The sequence below is a fragment of the Pinus tabuliformis genome, chromosome 3_2 (genome assembly GCF_031772625.1).
Source record: "Pinus tabuliformis cultivar Carrire ecotype Pingquan chromosome 3_2, CPIR1, whole genome shotgun sequence".
Lineage (NCBI taxonomy): Eukaryota > Viridiplantae > Streptophyta > Pinopsida > Pinales > Pinaceae > Pinus > Pinus tabuliformis.
The window spans coordinates 847,560,722-847,576,410 of NC_142302.1; the positions used below are offsets into that span (position 1 = coordinate 847,560,722).

General features: G+C 38.4%; 1 long non-coding RNA gene across 2 annotated transcripts in view; it reads left to right on the forward strand.

Annotated features, from left to right (window-relative positions):
• The window catches only part of LOC149183320 (uncharacterized), a 151,031-nt gene that overhangs the window by 82,110 nt on the left and 53,232 nt on the right, over positions 1 to 15,689 (forward strand). The window contains exon 2 of one of the 2 annotated variants that reach the window (XR_016257695.1): positions 8,054 to 8,120. The exons of the other annotated variant lie outside the window; for it this stretch is intronic. This is a non-coding gene — a long non-coding RNA (uncharacterized LOC149183320). The remainder of the gene's footprint in view (positions 1 to 8,053; positions 8,121 to 15,689) is intronic. 2 annotated transcript variants of the gene reach the window in all.

The window sequence follows — 15,689 nt, forward strand, 5'->3', positions numbered from 1 at the left end:
ATAAGGGTTGTGCAGTAGTTGGTGGGCAGTAGTAGCCAGACATCAACAGCGTGACAGGATATGATGTAGATATAGGGTGTTGCTATAAGGGGTAGCAACACTAGAACACATTCCTCGCTAAGAGGAAGTGTTAGTTTTTGTAGCATCGGATGTGTTCTGGCCATGAAACTTTGTGGAGAGGCTAGAATGACCGAGTTCTCCAAAACCCAGAAATCGTTTCTGGAAATTCCACCCATAAGTGTCTCAATTAGATTATTAACCAATTTTTAATTATTTCCTAAGTCTAAACTTAGGGAATATGGTTAATTAATCAGTGTTAATTGAGATGTGATGAGAATCATCTAGAAACTCACACGGATCGACAGGGAATTAATCTGGGCCATCGATTATGTTTTAATCTTGGTCGTTGGTGCTCCAACAGAAGATTATAAGAAGAAGTTGATGAGTAGATGGAGAATGCACCAGTGCAGATATACAGTTGCATAGGTAGATCGATTTTCTCTGTGGCTGAAGTTTAATAAGAGAAGATAGAGCTAGAGGTGAGTTGCAGGGGAAAGAGAGAGGGCATCAGCAGTAGTCCGAGAGTGCAGGATAAATTCTGGAAGGGCCAGCGTGAGAGGACGCAGTTCATTAGGGAATTGCGCAGAGGATGACACAATGAGACCAGCGTAAGGGCAAAGGGTCTGTTTCAGGGTTAGAGAATTGTTGTGGAGAGTGAGAAATTTATTGCTAAATTTCTCTCAGTGTTTCTTTCTCTATTTTTGCTGTCTGATATCTTGTACATGAATTACTGCTAAAGAATAATAAATAAATCCTCATCTGCTGCACCGGTTTTCCCGCATTGGGTTTTTCTGAGGACGATTGTTCAAAAATCACTATGCTAATGTGATTATATGTGTGCTAGCATTTCTCTAATTTTCCTTGCATTTATTTTTCTGCAGTATTTAATTGGTGAAGGTTGCAATGTATTTATTTTGACATTTGTCGTAAGAAACTGCAAATAATTTGTTTAATTTATTTAACAAGTAGAAGAGATAATATCAGTTGCTGCAGTAGGATTCCAGTCTTCAAAATTTTCACACAAAAGGCCCACAACCTAGATGATTTTGCAACTCTCCCTCAAATGCTCACGACCTCTCTAGAAATCAGTCTTTGAATAGCGTGAGGGGGTCCTGTATACACACGAGTGAGTAGTTTCCCAATGCTTCTCTTCAAGTTCCTTGTTGCCCAATGCTCAAGCCTATGGGATACAAAACAAATCCATTTGTCAGTGTGAAACTAGGAAAAATAAACCAAAACTAAACTACAATTTAATATACAAAATACTAGCTCAAATAAATGGGAGTGAACCCCCATACTTGTCTAGCTTTGGAAATGACTCTTGAATAGCATATATAATTTTGAAAGAGCTACAATCAAAGAAGTGTTTTAAATTTAAATGGATGATCAAATAGCTATAGAGTAAGAAAACTCCCTATTTCTCTTCGTTGGATGGAAGACTTGGATTGAAAAAATGGCCGAGTTTTGAATCGCTTTGACTTTAGGAGTGAGTTGATCTAATTGAGATTTCTCCCACTTCCAGATAGATTCCCGCACATAATACAAAAGATATTTCTTACACACTTGAACAAGTATTAGTTTGCAAAAGGATTAGAGCAATTTAATGAATAAGATAAACCAAAAATTCCTCCTAAAATGAATTGGCAAGCTTATTCCTAAAATACTACTCTAAATCAATGATATGTGCAAGATAGCTTGCACACATCAATCCAAGCAAGATGAAAAGTATCAGTAATATCAATTCAATATGTAATAGCAATTAAAAACAATAGTAATAGAATGAAAAGACATCACTTCATAACGCCAAGAGAACACCAACCAAATAGCCCCAAAGTCTTTATTATATTAAGAAAAATATGCAAGTACAAAATGACAGAGTTTCTTCAAGACTAATAGCTCATAACATGATACAATATGAGATCCCATAGCCTCATTATATAGAGAGTTGGGAGCAAATCCCAATGAATAATGGTCATGATAAGTGGCATTGGAGCCAATCCCTAGGTAGAGAGACCCAAGCTCTAAGTGGACATGAGAGAGCCACCAAAGAGAAATCGAATTCCCTGTGAGTAACCATGAACTCCGCCAAGAGAAATCGAATTCTCTATGTGGCACAATAGTAAATTGAAGTGTGAACCAAGACAAGCAGTTGACTCAAGTCCAAAACCAAACTCTATCCATGTGATGTCACCACTGTAGATGACCCCAATGAGGAATAGTGTAGAGCCTCCAAGAGAATGCATGGTCCCCTCAGGAGAAAATCGAATCCCAAACTGAAGTGTTGAGTGTAGATGAAGTGGAGTGTAAGTGAGACAAACTCCCAGGGAATCCTCCCCAAAATCCCAGTCAAATATTGCTATGTGCATTAACTCCTCCACGAAATTTGATTTTTCTACATGTGCAAGTGCTGCATTAACTCTAGGAAATTCGATTTCTTTGAGATAATGGAGTATCTATGATGCAGTGTGCTCAATCATCATCCACATGTCCTTTGGCTCAATATTTTGACTTGGGATAATTTCCAAGTCATTTCCATGTTATTCTATGACATGGAATAATTTATTTATCTTTATTTTATTTAATTCTAGGTTAAGTAATTGCCACATTTTCTATTAAACATAAGAAAAGTGTATTTTGAGGGTCTAGAACACATTATGAACCCCTCAAAGTGTGTCATAGTAGAAATTTGAGCGCAAGAGGTGTAATTTTTATTTCTCATACTCCATACAACTTCTCTAGACAACACTTGTTACATTTCAATTACAATTTTTATTGCAATTTCCGCACTGTGAAAAATCTAAAAAATTAAAAAATGACTGCCTAGAGCTAGCCAAATTCCATGAATTTTTTGTGTGATCTAATATGTTAACATACATCGACTCTAGACACTAATATGTATTAGGGGCTGAACCTTCAAACCATTGCCCCAACTTTGGGGTAAATTTGAGTGAAAAAACCTAGAAAATTATTCGACGCTAAAAAAGCAGGAATAATTAACCAAATAAAAAAACACTTCAAAGTGTACTCGCTTGCTGATAGAGTCCGCAACTCATAGGCCTGTTACAGACTCAAAACTTGTCATTACTAGCATCACTTATTACAATTCCCTGTATGATGTGGAATCTGGGTACAAGAAAAGATGACGAGAAATAGATGTAGAGTTTAAAAACTCTAGTAGTATGATGATATTTGATGGTACAAGTGTCCCCATGGCATTAGATGTCTTCGGTGAAATCCATATTGAGAACCTGCTTACTCACAGGCAAATCCATAGGTTTTTTCTTTGATGTGCCTTATCCAATTCTAACTATTTCGGGACTACGACTCGCCCCAATATTAACCTGTTTGTGGCCATCAAACATACCAAACCTCTTCCTTTTCTTTTTTCGAATATTGATTTGTTGAGGCTTGATCATGCTCAAAACTGGTGATGACGATGTAATTACTGTCAATCCTAATGCCTTGTTTTGAAAATGCTCTGATTGAAGATTTGAAGTACCCTAGCGTTTTGAGGTATGCCTAATCTATTCATTTTGAATGTTCTGTTGTGGGGGACGGGGAGAAAATTTGTCAACACTGCATCACTTCTCGTCTAGCATGATCTATAGATAATCTCATTGTTAGGTTACCTTGGATCCTCAACATGATATCTTTTCTCTAACTCCTAATCAAGTTTGGCAAATGTATTATCAAGCATGGGGATGGTGGCATATGACAATTCCATTTGAAGGCTACCCACCTAAATCTGATGCCCATTTTCTTGATAGGATCTTTCCCCATGAATCGGGAACATTTATCACAACAATATCCATAGTCATTATTTTGTTTGGGTATGCAGCTAGGAAAACCTGTAAATATTTAATTATCCCACACACTTCAATTCTTTTAGAATCCATTGAATATATGTTGTGATACGGCCTAGATACCCTTAAATTCAGTTTCTCCATGGCTTTATTGGTCATAACATTTGATGAAGCCCTTGAATCAAGCATGCAATTATGTAAAAGACGATCATTCACTATCAAAGAAACATAAAATGGTAAATGATCTTTGTTCCCCACATAACAATTCATACTTTTCAATACAATTTCTTCATGTTCTGGTTCATCAATATTTTCTTCCATTTGAGTAACTTCAATGGAACTTAGTAATTTCCGCTTGAGATGGTAACATTAAAAGTTCTTTCACTGGGATAGAAACCTTTGCATTATTCACCCAATTGCCTAAGTCAAAATTTAATTCTGAAGTAGGAGGAAATTTTTTTTAGTGATTATTTTGGTCTTGAATATCCCTTCTCTGATAAGTCATCCCTTTGTGCTTTGCCATAGCAAGAATCTGTCCAGATTCTTGCAATCATATTGTCAACCCCAAGATTATTAGGCTTATGGTCAATCTCTTGATTTATTTTAATGGTGTATATTTGATCTTCCATGGAGAGCATATTGATTTGACCAACTTGTTCCTACATGGTCATCTCCTAACATGCTACCTTCCATAATTCTCTTTACATATGGGCATGTGGCCTCTTCATGGAACTCATTACATGGCTTAAAAAAAGGGGGAATTTGATCTACCATTATGGTGGATTCCAATGGATTTGGAGGCCTATAATCTTGTGGAGGGCCTTTATTCTTTTGCCATCTATCATTTTGCCTAGGTTGGGATATTTGCACTTGTGACCTTTCCATGGCCACCAACCTATTTTTCATGGCTTGCATTTCTTTAGTGTGACTTGCTTCGATGCTCTTGATGAGTTGAGTTAATTCTTTAATAGGATCATGTGTAGTTTCTTCCTTGGCCTTGCCTTTGGAATCATTAGATGTTGATGGCCCTCTATTGAAACGAGGAATTTCAGATTTCCTTGATTGATTTCTATCCCTTTCCATCTTCAAGGCCTCAGTGTGAGCTGTACCCAAAGTTGCATGCTCTTTCCTCCTCAACTCTCAAACAATGTCAACACAAAAAACCTCCAAATACGAGCATAAGAGAAATTCATCAGGAGGTTTAATAGTTGTAGGCATGGTTTTTACAAATGCATTGGATCTCTTGTTAAACTCCTCCATGGTTTCATTCTCATTTTTCTTCATGTAGCTAATGGCACTGATCAAGTGACTATTTTCTCTCTTCTCTCCAATTTTTCCTATGAAAGAAGTAATGATTGCTTGTAAAGAGTCATAAGAGTTAACATGTTTCCCTGTGAACCTTTCAAGAGCATCCTCTTCCAAAGAGAGAACAAAAAATCTCGTCTTAACATCCTCATAGTTAGCAACGTTACACCAATTAAAAATGTGAACATTAAAGTTCTTTACATGTGATGCAACATTAATGGTATTCTTTCCTGGGAAAGAAGGAAACCTTTCAATAGCCTTATCAGGGATATTGTGAGGATAGCCATATATTTTAGTAAAATTACAAGGAGAAAAAAGATCATTCATGATGCTAGGCTCTACTTCTTCTTGAAAAAACAAATGAATATCAGGGATAGCCTCTTGCCCAAGATCAGCAAGAGCTCTACTATGAGAAGCCTATTTAAACTCTCTTTAAAAATCCATTCGGGATCAGGATAGGGGATAACTAGACCACTTGAATTTATCCTAGTAGAGGCTCTTGCAAAATTTGGATTGAGTGGAGTCGTCACTTGAGTAAGAATCTAAATCTAAAGTTTCAATATGCTAATACCAAAACTTAGTCGATTTCCCAAGTACAAGAAAGCTTGTCCTCGAAAAAGGCGCCAAAAATGTGACTCGCCGCCTACACCTACCTAAAGGTTAGTGAGAAAAACCTTCAACCCCACAAGGTGTGGTTGGTGGCAGGGAACTCAGAGAAGGTGTTGTCACATTGTTCATGACTCTCTCCATCTAAGCTATCTCCTAGGTTAGCTAAAGGGGGTGGTCCTTAATGAAAAGTTAAGTTAAATGTGATATGAGGTTCTAGGAGAGTGTTATAGTTAAAATGGATTACTCTAAATGATCTATGGCAAAATATGATATGAGAAATAACAATGAAAATCATTAACGTGAGGAAACCATAAAACCGGTGCCTTATAAAGAATTTGCTCAACAAAATAAAATATACATTTTGCTTAAAGTAAAGATGGAATGCTTCCAATAATGAAAGAAAAGTAACCCTAAAATGCAAACAAAAGATGTTACACAAGATATTTGTAAGATATTGAATCAATTCATGAATCAAAACATATCTTGACAAAACTCAACAATTAGAAAATTTACTTTAAAAGAAAGAAAGTAAAATAGGAGATGTTAAATGCTAGATCAAAATTTCAATATGGAATTAGATTTGAGCATGAAATGAAAGAACTTATTACCAATTTGAAGAATCATAATACTTGCTTTGAAATGTTTTTTGAAAATAAACTTCGCAATATAAAAAATCAAAACATCAAGAGACAAGTAAAGTAAATGTGATGGAAAGTGCTCTTAGTTAATTTTATTAACTACCTCTACAACAAGATTGCAATTGAATTCTTCAATCTTCAGACTTCACCTTCGCCCAAATATTTGGGTCTTAGAGTGAGGAGTCCATAGAGTAGAAGGTCCCTAAGATGTCTACTCCAACCAAGTTATGTTGGAGGTAACATTTTAGTGAGGCTTGGGGCCTTCCCATACTAAAATGCCTAAATGAAGTGAAAATTGTGTTAATTCACCAATTAAAATAATGCTACATGCAAATGCTTCAAAGAGAAATAAGATAGTTGCAAAACTTGAGAGACTAGAATGTAAATGAGCTCATATGTGTTTGGCCCATTAAATGGAAAATATGCAAGTAAAATGGAATAAATTACTTTAAGCTACAATTGTTTCCAATAAATGATAATGCTCCAATATTTTCCATGACATATAACATAAATTGACCAAGTAATGAAGCATGTACTTGAATAAATTACGAAACAATTAAACCTTGCCAACGTATGAAGTGTTTACACATGAGATAAGATTTTCTCAAGTTTACAAGCTTGAAGATTATGCATGTGAGAATTTAAATACAAAATTAGGAAAAATTGCATGTGGAGTGAAGTGCGTTAATTTTAAGCATGCACAAAATGAAATTAATTGCTAGAAAACTAAGTAAAACTAGAAGCAAAATTAGTCCACCCACAAGAATCCCTCTTCTAAGTAAGAAAGGGGGATGCCATGTGTTACACAAAATATTGTCACCATGACTATTTGCAGTCAGTATGGGTCTATCATCACTCATACTGTCCTCCTAAGCAAGTCTCAAACCTCAGCTCTTCATGTCAAGCTTTGAAAATGAGAGAAAGACCTTAAAAATCAATAAACCTCTGGTTCCGCACTTTCTCTCACTATTGCCTGTGGTCCCGCACCCCCTGTTCATGTTACCTGCGGACCTGCCCGCTCTGTCTCTAAAGGAGTGGGTGCGGACCCCTGTGAAAGTCAAAAAGGCGCAAGTTTATTCTAAAAAACTCACTTTGGGTTAATTCTAGATGATTCTAGAAGGAATTTGACGTGGATGGTTCGCTCTTAGGTGGTTCATGCATCCCAAAAGAGAAGGAGCTAATCCTTTGATGAGAGGAGCTATCCCTTTGAAGGAGGGTTTTATCCCTTTGAAGGTGGACCTACTAACTTCCCTCCATTGCACTATAAATTAAGGCATTGGGCTGGTTGCTAGAGAGGTTAGAGGCTAAACATTTTTGAGGGTAAATGCTGGTGGAATTGAGACTTCCTAGTTAAGCTTGAGAGGAGAGATCACATACCTTTTGGCTTCATTGGGAAGAGAGTGAAACTTGTCAAAGTAGAGGAGACTTCTTGTTGGACCCTGGGAGGAGCTTGTACAGCATCAAGGCACAAGTTGTAAAGTTCTTCTTTGATTTGAATTAATACAATCAGATTCATTTTTCTCAACAAATTGTCTTATGTGATTTGTTTCATGAATTCCTTGATCATCATGATAAGTATGCTTTATTATATTGGCTTTTCAGGCGCTATTTAATTTGTGTGCTTGTTTGTGTTTGCAGATTCGCTACAAGGGAGCTCATTTGGATCAAAGGAGCGAGGCTTCCACAAACTTGCATTGGACCCAAAGTAGGCCTAAAACACTTGTTTGCCTTTGTTTATAAATTGCATATTTAGAGAAAGATAGAGTTTGATTGGCTTGCTTGCCACTAGATATCATTAGATACTAGGGAGGTCGGTCTTGTCCGCAAGAATGACTCATTCCGTGTGACACCATGAGAAAAATCTCCAACTCTCTCAAACAATTTTTTTTGTATCTTTTATTAGTGCTTGAAATGGGTAAAAATTCCGACAAGAGGGTTTCCCATAATATGAGAGAGATCCTTATAAAGATAGGAATTTACCAAAGCTAGACTCTCTCCCAAAAAAATATAACAACAAGCTTTAATATTGAAAAACCCTCCAAAAGATATTTACAAGGCTCAAAAGGCCCACGAACTAGATGAATTTGTAGCTCTCCCTCAAATGCTTATGAACTTCCTAGAAATTAGTCCTTGAATATCGTGAGGGTGTCCTGCATACACACGAGTGAATAGTTTTCCAATGCTTCTTCTCAAACTCTTTGCTGCCCAATGGTCAAGCCTATGGGCTACAAAACAAAACCAGTCCTTGAATATCGTGAGGGTGTCCTGCATACACACGAGTGAATAGTTTTCCAATGCTTATTCTCAAACTCTTTGCTGCCCAATGGTCAAGCCTATGGGTTACAAAACAAAACCAATTGTCAGTGTGAAACTAGGAAAAATAAACCAAAACTAAACTACAATTTAATATACAAAATGCTAGCTCAAGTAAATGGGAGTGAACCCCCATACTTGCCTAGCTTTGGAAATGACTCAAATGACTCTTGAATAGCAGATATAATTTTGGAAATGACTATTGAATAGCTAATATAATTTTGAAAGAGCTAGAATCAAAGAAGTATTTTAAATTTAAATGGATGATCAAGTAGCTATAGAGTAAGAAAACTCCCTCTTGCTCCTTGTTGGATGGAAGACTTGGGAGTGAAATGGATCGTTTTGACTCTAGGAATGAGTTGATCTAATTGAGAGTTCTCCCACTTCCAAATGGATTTCTGCACATAATACAAAAAATCTTTCCTACACAAATAGGATTAGAGCAATATAACAAATAATATAAACCAAACATTCCTCGTAAAATAACTTGGCAAGATTATTCTTACAATATTACTCTAAATCAATGATATGTGCAAGATAGCTTGCACAAATCAATCCAAACAGGATGACAAGTATAAACTAATATCAATTCAATATGCAAAATAAATTAAACACAATAGCAATAACATGAAAGGACATCACCTCATAACGCCAAGAGAACACCAGCCAAATAGCCCCAAAGTCTTGATTATATTAATAAAAGTATGCAAGTAAAAAATGACAGAGTTTCCTCAAACTCAATAACTCATAACACGATACAATATGAGAGCTCATAGCTTCATTATATAGAGTGTTGGGAGAAAATCCCAATGAAAAATGATAATGACAAATGGCATTGGAGCCAATCCCAAGGTAGAGAGAGCCAAGCTCTAAGTGGAGATGAGAGAGCCACCAAAGCAAAAAAGCAAAATTGAATTCCATGTGTGTCACCATGATCTCCTCCAAGAGAAATCAAATTATCTATGTGGCACAATAGTAAACTGAAGTGTGAACCAAGGCAAGTAGTTGATTCAAGTCCAAGACCAAACTCTATCCATGTGATGCCACCACTATAGATGATCCCAATGAGTAATAACGTAGATCCTCCAAGAGAATGCGTGGTCCCCTCAAGAGAAACTCGAATCCCAAATTGAAGTGCTGAGTGTAGATGAAAGAAATTCAATTTTTGCACATGTGCAAGTGACGCATTATCTCTGGAAAATTCCATTTCTTTGAGATAATGTTGTATTTATGATGCAGTGTGCTTAGTCATCATCCACATTTCCCTTGACTCAATATTTTAACTTGGGATAATTTACAAGTCATTTCCATGTCATTCTGTCACATGGAATAATTTATTTCTCTCTATTTTTTTAATTCTGGTCTAATTAATTGCCACATTTTTCGTTAAACATAGGAAAAGCGGGCTTCGAGGGTCTAGAACACATTATTAACCCCTCAAAGTGTGTTATAGTAGAAATTTGAGGGTGAGAGGTGTAATTTTTATTACTCATACCCCATACAACTTCTCTAGACAACACTTATTACATTTCAATTACAATTTTTATTGCAATTTCCGCACTGCGGAAAATCTAAAAAATTAAAAAATGACTACCTAGATCTACCAAATTCCACAATTTTTTTTGTGTGATATAGTATGGTAATATACATCGACTCTAGACAGTAAGATGCATTAGACGTACAACCTTCAAACCGTCACCCCGACTTTGGGGTAAATTTGAGTGAAAAAACCTAGAAAATTATTCGCTACTAAAAAGTCAGGAATAATTAACTAAGTAAAAAAAACAATCTAAGGTGTATTCGTTTGTTGATCGAGTCCCCAACACCCTAAGCTTGTTACATACTCAAAACTCGTCATTATTAACATCACTTATTACAATTCCTTGTAGTGTGTGGAATCTAGGTACAAGAAAAGATGATGATAAATAGAAGTACAATTTAAAAAATTTGGTAGTCTGATGATATCTGATGGTACAAGTGTCTCTGAGTACCTCCTTGGGCATGGAGTCTTCATATAATCATCAGGTGCCACTCGAGTGGTCAAAAATACCCACAAAATGCAATCACTTAAATGTAAGAAAGATGCTCAATGATTCTCCAACATAGAGAGTTTACAATGGATATCCACTTGCAATATGAACTATAAATGACAATTAGAGCACTTAATCCACTTATAACAATTAACCAATGATATTAGATGCCAATGATGATTTACTTAGAACAACAAGACAAATACCAATATTACTTAACTCTAATTGTCAAGAGATAAATATTCAATTAGAATTGAAGACTTCAAACAAAAAACACCTAAGAGTTTGTTGACGGTGCTGGACCCATCAACAAGTCAGGGTATCTCCCTAGTAAGAAGTCCCAACTAGACCTCAGACCGTTTGGAGTAGGAGTCCCGACAATGGGTAGTATGGTATCGCCTTGACTGCGGTTGTGCGCAGAGGTAAGTAAGATGTCCTTGTTGGAAGTAAGGGTGTGACCTTGTGGCGAGTCAAGGAAGGTGCATGAAAAGATCTAACACATGGAAGGGGAGAAGAGTGCGCCCCTTAAAAGCCTATATTAGCACACAACTTGAAAGGGAACACACGAGATGACAAACATCACGAGATGGAAAGCAGGATAGATGACGATGGAAAGTGATGATTTATACCAACAACATGCTTCGATAAGATTCATACAAACACATACGAAATAGTCTATACATACATGCGTAAATTACATCTACATACATCGTTAGAGTAACCAGGATAGTCGAACTACAATAAAAATATATGCATGAAACGTGTTGCCTCTCTTATATTAAAAGAGTGAAAGATCCTATCATACATACAACCAAAATGTTACAGTCACTGCCGCTTGCTCCTCCAAAGAGATGTACTCACTCTGCACTGTGGAGAAGCTAAGGCTTGTTACAATACACTCCAATATTTCTCTAAGTTATACCTATTAGAATCTTGGCTCCCAAAATCCTTTACAATGAGTTATGAGGTTCTATATATAGAGAAGGGTGGGGTGACCCTGGACATTCTCCTTTGAGACTCTTCAACTACCCTCATGACTTTATTTTACACATGACTGTTTACATTCTACTATTGACACTTGGTCTTTCACTCTACAACATGTTTACAATACAATATGCACATGTACCCATGTGAGACAAAAATGGGCTTGAGTAAGCCATACAAGACACCACTAAGACTCGGGCAGCTGTGGGAAGACTAAGTCGGTGACATCCTCTTGGTGATCAATGGTAGCAAACTGATGCCAAGCTTGACAGTTTGTTATGGTGTTTGCGTACTCAGTGGTGACATCCTTCTGAAAGCGAACTCTTACCTCTGTTGCATCCGGGTACACTGATTTGGCACCTCTGTCCAACTCATTAGATAGCATGTGCATCATGGTCTTGAGTGCAGCCGGACCAGCGACATACTGATGCATAGTGTCTGCGCTGGTGGCTATGCGCATCAACTGCTCGAAGTACATGTCTAGCTCCAGAAGGAAGCTGGTGATGAGCTGTGGGAGTTCCTCACAGTTCTGAATCTGACTCCAGATGCGTGCCTTCAACTACACTGCCTTTGGCTTCATCATCTTTAGCAAGTACAACGGGGCTCCCTTGTACCTCATTCTCCATATATGCATGTGATTGACAATAGTGTGTAAGTTTGTTAAGATGCGTGCTCTCCTCGCACATTGTTGCTGCCAACCGTTAAGATGGACGACTGACTTATGCACTATGAAGAACCTGAAGTACAACTTCCGCATGACTGTCTCGAGAGACGATACTTCATCAAGTATCTCTTTCTTCAACTTTGTTTTAGCGGGTGTTGTAGCTTGCTCTTCTCCCTTCTTGGTAGCTTGTAACTCCTTAGCCATGCGCTCATTCTCAGCTATCAAGAATCTCACACTTGCGCTGGTGGCTTCGGCATATGCCTTTGTAGCACCAGCCAATGCAACTCGATGTCTGCGCACATCGGACACGATCACTCATTCTTGAAAATGCGTAGGAGATACATGGACATCCAGAGTGGGCACTCTACGCGAATGCACAACTCTGTGTTGTGACTTGTTGAAGGATATGTTGTGCACATTAGCTTTTGAATTTCCCTCAAGGATTTCAGTGTCTCCTTGATCGCTTGGGACTTGCTTTGTTCCTAGATCTGGTGAAGCCGGTGGAGTGACCTCTTGGTATTTGGGCATGAGGTACGTATCCTGATCTTTCTCTGGTAGAACGCATCCTTGTTCATCTGTTCCAACATATGTTCAATCTCCTGAGAAAATTCTTGCTCCTGCGACTGCTCACCCTGTTTTCTATCTGCCAACAATTTTGATGAATCCATAACCTGTATTGGTGCAGTTTCATCAATGTGAGCATGTTGCGCCTCCTGTTGTTCCTGTTCCTGCTGCGCTTCCTTCTCTCTTCTGCGCATCTCTTTTTCTTCCCTTAGTTGTTTCTTCAACTCCTATAACTTCTTCTCTGCATCCTCTAGTTTTTGCTTCTCCCTTTGTCTTTGTGCAATCCTTTTGTTGCGCTGTCGTGTCTTTGCCTCAATATCCAAAGCTACTCTTAACACAAGTGGATCTGCTTTGAACTTGCAACTTTTCTCCATCTCTACGCTGTTGACAACCTTCCTCTTGCCTTTGTCATGCACAGGTCTATTGCCCTCTGCTGCTGCTGATGTTGTTGCTCTCTGAGATGCTACTGCCTTGTGTGCTGCTACCCACTCTACAACCACTCTGACTGGTTCATTGAACCTTGAGGAGTTGTAGCAGTATCTCCATGGGTCTCCCTCAGGCCAATGACATGCCCCGTGGATCCACAGATGATATATTCTCGTACAATGTTCCTCCAGTAAGCGATGCGGGTCATATGGATTGAAACTTCTGGTGCGGAAGGTGAACCTATTGAATTCCTTCGTCTCGGCCTCAACATGCTTGAGATTCTGGATCTCATACAACCCAACCCGCAAAGGAAGAGCGTGCCAAGGTGCCTTCTTCTTCCTGTGTGGTCTCACTGACAACCCTATCGAGATGTGGTGTGCAACTTGTTGCAAGACCAACTTATCGATGGAAAACTTCGGTAACACATGAGGAGCCTTCTTCGCACTGTACATCCTGATGAAGGTGCCAAGGGGTGAGGCATACCAATCTGCTACGTTAACCAATGCCTCCATCGCTACTTGTGACATGCAAGGTGGATCCCACCCAAAGATCATCTTGTACACCGGGGTGACGAAGAGGTCTTGTTAAAATTGGCAACTAGGGCCAAACTCCATGTGGGTCATCTTATTTATGGCAGCTGATATTTTTATTGGATCCCTCTCATCGAGAGGTGTAGGATTGATCTAAAGATCATTTGATTCCGACAAGTATTCATGGAGTTATGAAATTATTTGTGTTATAAGACAAATTGTCAAGTCGGCCAACAACTTGTGTAGGCTCAGAAGCCCAAGAGTCATGTCTATTTATCATCTACATTTTATTATAAATAGAAGAGGACTTGAAGTCATTTTGACACACTCTTCATGTGATCTCCTCCTCTCCACGTCTTTGGGTTTTTGGTGAAGGAGAGAGACACTAAGAGTACGCTGGGATAAGTAGCTGATGCCCTAGCTGCAGTAGCTGATGCCCTAGCCGTAGTAGATGATTCCCTAGCCGCAGTAAGGATGATCCCCTATACACTGTCTCAAGAGGCTCTATCCACAGATGAAAGGAGGGCTAATATGGTTCCTAAATGAAGGCTTGAATCCGATGTCTATTGACCCTATACGCAGCAAGAAAGAGACTCGTTATCTGCAGTCATAAAGAGGCATAGCTGCAGTTGGAGGGAGCCCTACCACAGGTCCTATTACGCAGCAAAATAAGGTCTTCATACAACCCTATATCTGCAGTTAAATACGCTGCACAAAGGAGGGCTAAACGCAGTCAAAAGAGACCTCATCTATCCGCTGTTGAGGAGCCCTAATCCGCCACACTGAAGAAGATTTATACGCAGTCTAAGGAAGACCTATATGCTACTTGAAGAAGCTTCAAACTCTGTCAAGGAAAGGTCTTAGAGCTATTGTTATGTGCAGCCCTTATTCCGCAACTAGAAGATCTTATACGTATAATGAAGTAACAAAAGTATAGCGTTGCAGCATGATGAAGCAACAGGAAGTTATAACAGTAGAATGATGGGCATGTTAGTAAAGGGCAGCATGATGATGAATGATGCAGCATGATGGGCATATTAGCAAGGAGTAGCATGATGATGGGAATAGATGGGAGCAGCTCAGTGACTAGGTGCAGCACAGTGACGGGTGCAACATGAGTACAAGCTGCAACACTATGTTAGGTGAAGTCGTCACCTTGGAGAATCAGTTGAAGCAGAATGTCTTCAACTGATCTCATGTATCATCATTATAGGAGATGATCTATGCTCATATCTAGATAAGTCAAAGTGTTGACTTCTGTTGTAAATGTACTATCTCTCTCTCTCTGCTGAAATTTGAAGAACATAAAAGAAGAATTGATCAAGGGTTTCCCCACATTGGGGTTTGTCCTTAGCTGACGCCACATCTTGTGTCCTCTTGTCTTGGCTTGTCTTTTGCAATTTATATTTATGTTCTATTTGCTGTTTACTTTAATGTTGATGTGATTGCTAATCTGGAAAAGATATTGAGCCAATTGTGAAAATTGAAAGAAATTGCTCTAGCATAGAACATACCTAAACTTAACATGGTTTCAGAGGTGAGGTGAAGACAATGTCCAAGCAAGAGTGAAAGATTAATCACTGAAGACAGTTGGTAAAGGACAAAATGATCAGTGGATTCCTCATCCCTCTTCTAATTCACCAAGGGTGAAGTCGAAGCAGAGGAAATTATCAGAATGGCGCAGCGGAATATGGCCCACCTAAAGATCACTTCATTGGAAGACCAGATCTCAAGGTGGAAGGAAAGACAGATAACTAGTTCGA